This window comes from Olea europaea, chromosome 18 (assembly GCF_002742605.1).
Source record: "Olea europaea var. sylvestris chromosome 18, O_europaea_v1, whole genome shotgun sequence".
NCBI classification, from domain to species: Eukaryota; Viridiplantae; Streptophyta; class Magnoliopsida; order Lamiales; family Oleaceae; genus Olea; species Olea europaea.
The window spans coordinates 19,340,068-19,350,394 of record NC_036254.1 but is presented as its reverse complement, the minus strand read 5'-3'; positions in this window follow the sequence as shown (position 1 = coordinate 19,350,394).

Sequence of the window (10,327 nt, the reverse complement as noted above, 5' to 3'; positions counted from 1 at the left end):
GTCAAGAATCGTATGAAGGTTGTGATTGATCAATAAAGGATTCGTCACTCTTAGATAGTAGGAGATTATGATCTGCGTTTCATTCAATTAAGTCAATGATCAAATCCTTGGCCAAAGTGTACTCATAAGTCGAAAAGGAGTTTTCGATTTATATTGACTTAATAGTGGAGTGAAAGATATGATCGATGATCGAGATTGACACAATTCCATATCTCGCAATTGATCGGATCATATTGACGAAGGGATTATAGTTTCACGGTAAACGAACGAATTTGGTTTTGTCATACCACGTGACATTTCCCGTCACATGTACTGCCCTGACACATTGCTAGATGTCAATCAGGGACGGTGAATGTGAATTGACGATAAATTAAAAGGGTGTTTTAATTTATCAATTTTGATTAGATCAAAATAATATTTCACGTCGTTAGGCATCGTGGTCGGAAACCTAATGGGTCACACACAAAAGAGAATTGGAAGATTGCAAATTGCCAATTGGTTAATTTAACAAACGTTGGATAAATTAATTAATTGGATTTGTTATTTATATTTTCGAATTAATTAATTGGATTAATTAATTCAGGGACCGGGTTTATTTAATTGGATTAATTAATTATTGGACCGGACCGGGCCGAGCCTATTTGAGTTTATATAAATACATAACTAGAGTTTGAGGTCCAATAAGGTTTTCATTATTCTTGCTGGCACAAGAGAAAATCCTAGAGGCTGCAATCATATTCTCTGTGTGGATCACCGTTAGAGGCTGGACAATTGGACAGCTGTGGTGGCAAATCAAAGTTGATGGAACGAAAAGAAAAGTAAAAGGATTGCAAATCTGAAAAGGTACAATCTTATCACAATTTCTATCTAAACACAAAGGCGATTCTTGGTGGGAATCGAAAATTATTTTAAATTCCGCTGTGCATGTATAAGTAGATTTCCAACATACAGTTCATTTTGTTTTCAAAGTAAAAGTTGGAGAATTCGACTTATCTCTATCGTGTAGTGTCGTGTCGTGTCGTTATAGTTATTGAAGGGAATACTGGTTTCAAATTGCTATGATATTGTTGTTAGAATTTCTTATACATTTGACTACAAGTTCGTTAGTCCAAATTACTGAGAAGATAATGATGATTTTGTTATAAATAAGTGATAATAAGTTGTATATTGTAGTAGCCTTGATAGTAGATCTGACTTTTAGTTTGTTTCCATCATCGGCGCACGTTACATTTCGAATCCACTAGCGTTGTTCGAGGCAGGTCATGTCATGATTTCTATTGACTTTTAAACTTTTTTTTTTTTTTTTGGGGTTAATTATGAATTTGGATGGGAAATAAGGTAATGGCGCGAGGTCAAGAGACATCGAGAAAAGGGTCAAAAAGATGGAACGAGGACGTTGGAAAAAATTAGATGAAATTCGGCTGAAGGACAAATATGGACAAAAATTAAAAATCAGGGAGTAAAATGATAAGACTGCATTAGTATGGACTCTGAGGTTCGAGAGTAATGCCGAGAATTTAAATTTCGTGTTCAGAAAGGCTACAGAAGGCTATGAGTTGAAATGGATTCCAAAGAAGCTCTTCAAGCGGTCAATAGTGACACATTGAGGCCATGAAAATGTCAATACCAAGTGCAAGCCATCCGAGACGTGCAGCCAGTTGGAAGTTAAAATTTCTCACGTTTTTAGTGAAGGAAATAGTGTATCATATATTTTGGTAAATCCAGGTATTGAAAGCGAGGATCTGAGCATTCAGAAATTCAAGATATGTTGCTTGGACTAATCAGATTGAATGTCAACAAATACCTTATATCAGATTCAAGTAAATTTTTTCTTGTATATGGCTATAAAGTGTATTTGTAATGAAAATAGTACTTCCGGATTTTTTTTTAAAACTTCTATTCCTCCTCTTTTTGACGTAATATTTGGAGGTGAAGTATCAACGCCCCCTTGTACAGGTACCTAAATAGATTATCGATAAAACAGAGTTAGTCCCTAGCAAGTTGTGTCATATTTTCCTAAAAATCACGTTAGTTTGTTTGTGGGGTATGGTGTAAACTCAAATCTCATGCTATCTAATTCAATAACCTACTATCCTTAATGGTGTAAATCCAACAATTGATGCAACTTAATTATTTTGAAACTTGAATATTTTATGCTCCGTCTACTTGAATGAGTCTTTTATAGTACTTTACGAATGCTTAATATTTTGAGTGCGAAATTGGATTTGTGGTTTTTCCAAAGGTAAAATTGAATGTTGTATATTTCAAAAATAAAACTTTTACTACAAATTCACTCAAGTGAACGTGAAATGAGATCATAAACCTTTTTCTAATTGATTGATTCTAGCAATTTTTTATATTAGATTCTAGTAAATATTTTTTTATTTTCTTTCTTTTCAATTTCTGTATAATCTGTTGGAAATTATGTTGGTAGAATGATACCGAATTTACGGGTACCGTATATACATTTTAGATACCATATATGCAGCATATCGTATATGCACAAACTTGATTTTACGCATACAATAAGATTAAATACCGGGTTTTCTCATACCGATTTATAATATTAGTTAATTATACAATAAACTAAATTATCATAAACCACAATATATTAATCTAATTTAGAACTAAATTATATTAAGTTATGTAAGACACGTTAATTTAATAAATCTAAACGGGAAAGTTGAAAATTAATAGAAATTTAAAAAAAAATTAACGACATGTTTATAACTTCATATAAACTTTTAACCTGAAGTCTGTGTAAACACAGTGTCTTTAAAACAGATTCGCCCTCTCACCGTATGTACTTGAGTTTTAATCCGAGTGTCTGTTTTTCAGGATACAACGGTATATAGTAGAATCTAAGCACCGCAGATACTACTCTGGCGAACTGATCTAACATCCGAACAATATCACTACAAGAACAAGACCTTACTGGACAAGGAATGCACAGAAGAAACTGTGTATGTAGGAATGTAGGTGAGATTTTTGAGTGTGTTAGATTGCTGGAGAATGAGCCTTTTTATAGGCATACCGTCCATTAATATTGTGACCATTGGGAGTCTATTGGAGTTACTTCCTATTAACACTGTGACCATTGAAAGTCCATTGGAGTTTTTGCAGTTTAGAAACTCAAAAGTCATTGGAGAAAGTAAAAAAAAAAATTGGCAAAACGTGGGCTCTCCGATGGAGCCATTTTTGCCTTGTTCGATCCGATATTCGCGTGCGCAGGTCGTGCCCGTACCCAAGTTCAAGGTCCGAGATTTGCACCCCTCATGCGCGTGCACATAGAGAGAATCTCTATGCTACACATGATTACACATCTCCAAAGCATAGCCATATATAAAGTGGTTTAAGTTTCCTTAGTTTTCCTATGTGGGATAAATGCATTTTTTCCCACAAAACCAACTTCCAATGACCAGCTTTGAACTTCAATTTCTCATTCACCCGAACTTTATTTTTGGCAAATAAATACATGAAATCGATGTTCTCGCGGAGAGAACACATATCAACTTTGATATTTTACATTGGACCAACGAATCCTATCGAAAATTGTGCCAAAAGTGAGCCGTTCACTCAATTTTTTCCAACATAATCTTCTCCTCATATGTTTAAAAGTATTATACATTTTATGTAGTAAACATAAATGTATATGTAGTTGCACACGCTTTGCACATTTATGCAATCAAGTTAGACATTCTGTATGCTAAACACATAGTACACCAGGAAATTAATTTCTTTTTATTTGATTTTTATGGGAGATAAAAGACTTTTTTTTTTTCCCTTTCTTTCTTCCCTTTTTTTTTTTTTTTTTTTTTTTTTTTGGGGAAAAAAAAATTTTTTTTTTTCCCTTTTTTTTTTCCCTTTTTTTTTTTTTTTTTTTTAATTTGATTGTATTCTAAACATAAATGTGTATGAAGTTGCACATTGTACTATGTGTCTTTGAGTCGAGAGAAAGACAGTGAAAAAATCCTTGATTTCTTTGTACATTTGTAATATTCTTGGAGATTTTTTAGTAAATCTAGGGCTAAATCTACCTAGTAGATGCTCAATGTGGTGAGTAGGCTATTTGGCTGAACATTTGGGCCCGTAGTAGCGAAAAAATCCTTTGTTTTCAATTTTATGCTTTCTGCAGTTTATATTTTCGAGTTTATTTGGGTAAAACTTGATTTCAAAGAACTATTTGGGACCAACATTTTTATTATTATTAAAGACTTTATTTTTATTAGAACTTAGAATTATTTTTAATTAATATGATCGTAATTAATGACCTGGTCAATAACTAATTGATTTGTGAATGATAAGAAGTAGAGAGGAGAGTTATTTTATTTAGACCAAACAATAAGAACTAATAAATTAGCTAAAAGATGATTTACTTTTAGAACTATTGAGCTCATTAAATGATTTTTATTTTTTTAACACATTTAATTAGTTTGGAATCACATAGAAACATAGTGAGCTTACTCAATTAAGTAAAATTGAATTTGTTGGAATGAGGTTTCCAATTAAATTCTAGAAGTTCGGATGAATAGACGTGTTAATTATATTTCATGGATTTGTGCGATACATCAATGGTAAGAATTAAGTTGACATAGTAAGTTCTAACACTTTTTTTTCATCGAGTTTATTCTTAAAAATAGAGATTTTCCACTATACAACATGTTAACTCATTTCTTAGTTTAGAATTAGTAGAATAATTCAAATCATTCAATTGAAGTTTGTGTTTTTCAAAAAGAAGCTAGCTTTATTAAACAAAAAATTAATAATTGGATATAAATAATCTTGAATTCATTAAATCAACTTTATTAATTGTTTGGAGATATTGTTCACTTGTAAGTTAAACAAGTCAAGTTTTTGTAGTTACTACCGGGGACTAAACAGATTGATGTCAACAAATACCTTATATCAGATTCTTGTGTATATATAATATATAGCTATAAAGTGTATTTGTAATGAAAATAGTACTTCCAGATTTTTTTGAACTTCTATTTCTCCTCCTTTTGATGTAATATTTGAAGGTAAGTAATCAACACCCCCTTGTACAGGTACCTAAATGGATTATTGATGAAACAGAATTAATCCCTAGCAAGTCGTGTCCTATTTTCCTAAAAATCACGTGTTAGTGTGTTCGTGGGGTATGGTGTAAACTTAGATCCCATGCTACCTAATTCAATAACCTACTATCCTTAATGGTGTAAATCCAACAATTGAATATTTTATGCTCAGTCTACTTGAATGAATCTTTTATAGTACTTTACCAATGCTTAATATTCTGAGTGCGAAATTGGATTTGTGGTTTTTCCAAAGGTAAAATTGAATGTTGTATATTTCAAATATAAAACTTTTCCTAGAAATTCACTTAAGGGAACGTGAAATGATATCATAAACCTTTTTTCTAATTCATTGATTCAAGAAATTTTTTATATTAGATTCTAGTAAATATTTTTTATTTTCTTTCTTTTCACTTTCCATATAATCGTCTTCACATATGATTAAACATATTATACAATTTTTTTTTTCAATCCATGCAATCTAGGCTTTCCCTTCTTTAATGGATTCTAGTCTTTGGCATTGTTTCGCGTGGGTTAGTCGCTAACAATTAAAAAGGGATCAGACGATTGTGTAAGGGACAAACCTCTTGAGACAAAGTCCCAAAAAGGGGTGTTTTTATTGGCGATGACTTTACAATTGGAAAATAAAAACAGAATGCCTCCAAGGGACGCAAGCACACGAGTTACTGAAAAAGAAGTGTTTAAATCTAAAATAAGAAATTTAAAGTTACATATTCTCTGTTTGAGAGTGTTTGATTCGGGGTCTTTTTGCTCTATGTCTTTTCTTCATTTTATACTCCCTGGATGATCTCTTCGTGATCAACCGCTTAAAAACTGCTTGATCGCTCTATAACTGCCCACTTTCCTCGTAATGGCCAACTTGTCATGGAATTGTCTTCTCTAGCTGCTGCCATTACTTTTTGTCGTTCAACCATCTTCAATTAAATTCCTTGAATCGTGGAATATGATAGGACTACCCAATAACTGTTTCATTAACTGCACTTTTGGGTAACCATAATATCTTATGTTTGCTAAGATGTTGGGTGATTCGAATGTTTGTACGAGAGCAGAATCACAGCTCTGGGCGACTGCATGACAATTCATTCGCTCAAAGCTTAGGCAACTTGCAACATTGGGCGATGGTATTACCGCGTTCATGGGCTTTCCTATTTGGGCCTTTATCCTGCATTGCCTGATTAGGTCGTTCTTTGGGCTATTTGATTTTGGGGATCTTTCAATTGGGCTTCATTTCTTGGGCTATTCGACTTGGGCTGAACTTTTTGTGTGTCAACAATTACCCCCCAATATGGCAGAATTAATACCAATTATTAATTTTTGCCATATTCATTTTGTGTTTCCTAGCAACATTCGAAATTCTCAAGAATTTCAATCATTGTTTTCTTCCATAGCCTGAAAAGGTACGACGTTTGCAAACCCTTATAACCCCCAAATACGCCATTTCATTGCACCACTAAATCACGCCTCATTTTTTCGCGCTTCTCTCTCGCAATATTACTGTTCATCTCCTTGCTTCTCTGCTATGTAACTCTAAAAAACTCTATTTCGTCCTTAATGACTGCTTCACAATCCCAGTCTGGTGACTCCTTCAGTTTCGAAGACTTTCAGAAACTCCTTACTCGGCCATATATAACTCCGAACTTCCTTGCACCGGCCAATGTCGAACTCAATGAGTTCTATCTAGGTCCTTTATTCAACAATGCCGAGGCCATCGAACAAGCGGTGGTCGGTCAGCTGTTCCCTTGTATTTAGGGCTCTCCGTTTCTAAATTATTTGCCGCTGGGGCCACTTTACGAAAGAGGTATTCGCACTTGGCCTAAATCTGATGTCGTTTTCCGTAGATGGTATGCTCGCCTTGTCGACCATGGTCCTACTAAGGCAATTTTTGATAATATTAGGATTTTTGATTTGTTAGAATCTCTCTTCAGCCCCCTATTTTTGACCCAGCACTTTTTCGAATCGCTTTAAGTTTTTGGTCTTCTGAGTATAATACTTTTGTTTTTCCTCTTGGTCCCATGGTCATTACCTTAAGGGATGTTGGGGCCCTAGTAAATCTGCCACCTTTGGGCGACACCATTTTCCCTGGTATTTTGATTTCTGGTGTCGCGCCAAAATTTGATAGAGGCCTCACCAAATCTTATTCAAGCCTGCAAACCCTTCATAACCACTCGAGCGCTGAGCCTTTCCATACTAAGCGAGTGGCCTTTCTTCTGATTTGGCTTTGTAAATACATTTTGTGTGTGCCAAGCATAAAGCCCTCCATGAGCTATTTACCCATAGCGCACGAATTGGTGCGTGGTAGGCCTCTGAATTTGTGTTCTTTCTTTTTAGCTGCCCTCTATAGAGGCAGGGCTTCTCTTCAATCCCAATTGAAGAATGGTGCATCTCCCACTGGCAGTGGGTCTCTTTGGTTCACTCAAATGTAGTTGAGAGCCTATTTTCCATCGCTTGGTGCTCCATCTTTTTCTAGTCCTTCTGCTAGCTGCTATGGGCTAGCCATTGATACCCTGACTCCTGTAAATATGTCCAGAATGGACATTTTTTTCATTCTTTTATACTTTGGATTCAATCCCTTCCTTTTTTTCCTTTTCCTCCCTTTTTGACTCCAGATTATGTGCAACCTCCATCCACTCTGGATAGTACGAACACTTCCTTGTTTGTTTGGATTCAGTTTTTGACCGGGAGGGAGTTGTTCCATGATATTTTGACTGGGACCAATGCCAAAGCTGGGGTAGAAATATATGCTCCCCAATTTTTTGCTCGCCAACTTGGTTTTGGCCAAACTTGGCCCATTCCCCCTTGCTATTCAAGGAATTTGATAGACCGCTTCCACACCATTAATAAGGCAGAGGCAAAGGTTATAAATGCTCGCAATATTCTTTTGACGAGCAGCTTTTCATTAGTCCCCTTCAATCCTAGCCGTGCCATCCATCCCCTTTTTGAACGACTCTGGCCGTCAGTAAAGTGCAGATTGTTTGCGACTGATTCCAATCGTACTTTCCATTTACTGGACCAGCCAAACATTTCTTCCACCTCTCCTGTTTTGGTCACTTCTGTGTCCATTAGGAGTCCCTCTTCCTCTGCTCGTGCTAAACAATCTGCCCGCCCATCGACTTCTCTTCCTGCCAAGCCCACTGCAGCTAAAAGTGCCCCAAGCCACAAACGGCCAGTCTCAGCGTCTCCCATTTTGGAGGATGATGCTGATGATGATGATGATACCCCTCTCATCATCAGGAGGAAGGTAATTAAATTGGTTTACTCATAAACATACATTTCCATACTTGAAACTTTTCTATGTGCTGATAGTTTATTTGGACTTCTCCGAAAAGTTCAACCTCTCTCTTGAAAGCTTTGGTGTTGGCAGCTCCTGCTCCATCATCCTTTGCTGGGGCTGCTTCGTCCAAACCAACTGATGAAGGGACTACGCTTAAAGAGAAATCTTCAGTCCCAGAATCTTCATCACAACCAATGGACGAGCCACCTTCTTCTCAAGGTGTTGACTCCCCAAACGTCGAAGCAGAAGGTAATTCGTTTTTTGATGCTTTACCTTTGCTTGTGCTATTGGTTTTGATTTGTTGCCTTTTGAGTTCTGCAGATGCTCCCATGAGTCTGCCCGTTGCGACAAGGTCTTCTCACTTAGACAAGGGGAAGTCCTCACGAATGGTGGAGCCACAAATGGCAAATTTGGCTGGGGATATGCCACCTTCCAAGATTGCTGATGAGGTAATATTTGCTTCACCTTTACTTCCACTTTTTTTAGTGTAGTGGAAACATTCAATATTGGCGATTTTCTTTGCAGGATGCTGATAAAATTGTGCGTTCCATTCAAGACTTGTTCACTTCCTGGGGGCAAGTCAAGACATCTCGCCCTGCTTCGGCCAGTTGTCCTTCTGCTTCTTCAGAGAAAGATATGAAGTTCCTCAAGCAGTCGATATTTGAGTATGTGTCCTTCATGGATATGGACATCGGTAAGGCTAGTGCTTCCAAGCATAAGGATAAGTTTGAGCATTTGAATGCGAAATTGGAGCAAGCATTGACACTTTCGTCGCTCAATCTTTCTGCTGATTTTAAAGCGATGTTGAAAGTTGTCCATTCCGAGGTCCTCTCCTTGCTGGCCAAGAATATTGAACTAAAGGCCAAAAGTACTCAATATCTTCGTGCCGTGTCTGAAAAAGAATCTTTGCTTCTGGAGATCAACAAAACTGAGGACGAGTTGAAAGAAATATCTTCCGAAGTCATGATTGAAGACTCTTTGATGACTAGTTTGGCTGCTCAGATGAAGGAGTTTCAAGCCAATATGGACGACTGCAAGGCGAGAATGGCTGCTAAAAAGCGTAATGCCTCCCAAGAAATTGAGCGAACTAAGTCTTTGGTCGAGCAGTACAAGAAGTTGGAAGTTGATGATGATGTTGTGGCTGAATTGAATATCACTTCTTCTCGGCAGAGCGAGAACTGGGAGAGACTTAGGGAAAGAATTCGTTTGGTATGGGGCGAATTGTAATTAAGACATATAATGCCTTAACTTTTTCTTTTTGTAATTTCGTATTGACTTTCCCTTTGTAACCTTGTACTGATATAACAGTAGCCATCATTGTTAATGAATAACTATTTTAACCTCTTGTGTATTTATTGACGTTCGTCTTTTAATCGTCAATCACTCAGGCATTTAACTGCTTTATGCTAAAAATTTTACACATTTTTTCTTGATATTTCTGCCCGACTTTGGGCCACTTAATCCCATTTACTAGACACGAATATGGCTGCTCATATTCTGTCTTTTCACCTTCACCCTCCTATAAATGCACATCATATTTTGTCTTTTCACCTTCACCTCCCTATAAATGCATGTATACTTCATACTTTCCATCTTCATTTCCATTTTCTTCTTCAAAAAACCAATTTGTTGCCATTGCTTGGCATTTTTGACAATCAATCCAAAACTTTCGTTTTCCATTGAAATGGATCATCTGATCCGTCCACTTTGCCATCTTTCTTGATGTCACCTTTGGTATGGGAGATATAGGAAATATTCTTTGGCCAGCAGCAAAGTTCTTCCCATCGTCTCCGTTCCTACAAGGAGTTCAATGATGGAAGACAATTTTTGGGGTGCTTGCAGGCCACCTTGCTTGCTGAGAGTACTTCTCAACCTCCTTGCCCGTCGTTGCAGCGATGCATTTAGGAAGGCGATGTGAGGTTGCTTCATCTTCCTTTCTACTTGCTGAAAGTGCTTCTCGACCTCTCTGCTTGCTTTTGCAGCA